This window comes from Sinocyclocheilus anshuiensis, unplaced genomic scaffold, assembly GCF_001515605.1.
Source record: "Sinocyclocheilus anshuiensis isolate Anshui unplaced genomic scaffold, SAMN03320099.WGS_v1.1 scaffold1362, whole genome shotgun sequence".
Classification (NCBI taxonomy): domain Eukaryota; kingdom Metazoa; phylum Chordata; class Actinopteri; order Cypriniformes; family Cyprinidae; genus Sinocyclocheilus; species Sinocyclocheilus anshuiensis.
Genome location: NW_015557127.1, coordinates 75,302 through 76,556, shown reverse-complemented (window position 1 = coordinate 76,556; position 1,255 = coordinate 75,302). Strand labels below are relative to the sequence as shown.

General features: G+C 42.2%; 1 protein-coding gene across 2 annotated transcripts in view; it reads right to left on the bottom strand.

Moving 5' to 3' along the window:
- The window catches only part of tyrp1a (tyrosinase-related protein 1a), an 11,834-nt gene that overhangs the window by 1,447 nt on the left and 9,132 nt on the right, over positions 1–1,255 (bottom strand). The window lies entirely within an intron of this gene.

Below are 1,255 nucleotides of genomic sequence, written 5' to 3'. Positions count from 1 at the left end.
CCGCGTTATTCAGACACGCTCCTCAACATGCTGTAAAAACCAGTGGACGCTCTCTGCTCTCTGTACTGTGGGTTAGTGTGGTTGTGTTGTAAAGACATCTCTCAGCACAGAAGAGCATGATCACCTGGTGAACAGCAACCTGCGCCATCTAGCGAGGAAACCAGGAACATCTGCTTCATTATCGTCTTATTATGAGAATCAGTCTGTGAAGTATTCTCAGAGAACACGTTTAATATCAGGCCAGTCGTGTTTTGTAATAGTCGCTCTGTTAAAAGTGAACATTATGAAGTGGATGCTGCACACTGGTGCTGGTTGAGGAGAGACCCCCCCCCCACATGACTGTACAGCGCTTTGGGTGAACAACAATACACAATAAAGCGCTTTATAAATGCTTCATTCATTAATTCATTCAAGTGTGAACAGCAGCGCCATCTAGCGGTGAAAGAGGAACGACATGGGAAACAGTTTGTTGGTTTATTTCAATATTTTCACCATTAGACTTTATATTATTCATAATTAAACTTTTAAATAAAGTCCAAATATATATTTTTTAAAACAGCTGTAATGAGATACTGATGGTCAAACTCTATTTCTATTTCAGTGTTATTAGGGTACTGTATACTGTATGTGATAGTCAAAAAAGCACCTGTTTGTACCCGTCACTCAGAAAGGTGCATGATCAGGTCGTTAGGGCGATTGCAGCGGGGCATTTAGAGGCAGCAAGGGAATGAGTGAAGGTGTTTGAGATGCAAGTCAGGTCCGTGAAAGACTCGCAGGAGTAAATCTCTGTTAATAAAGTTCTGAGAGAAAACCTCAGAAACCCAGGACCAGTGCTCATGCTTGAGAGAGAGAGAGAGAGAGAGAGAGAGAAAGAGAAAGAGAGTGAGAGAGAGAGAGAGAGAGAGAGAGAGAGAGAGAGAGAGAGTGAGTCACATCAGCAGCTCCAAAACTACAAAACATAGCCAGTGTTAACTGGTCGTATTATTATTTTAAAGGGGTCATCAGATGCGAAATGCACTTGTACATGTTTGAATAAATGCGTTTTGGCAGTGTTTGTACACACCCACCCTAAAATGATAAAAATCCACCCAGTTTTTTTGTTTGTTTTTTTTAACCCTATACATAATATCCCCTTTCTCAGATCAAGCCGATCTCAGCTTCTTGTCTGTGTGACGTCACTCAGACCCAGGCCCCTCCCACGATTGTTGATTGACACTAGCGTTTTACCTTAGCTCCGCCCTGAGTGAGCTGAGAA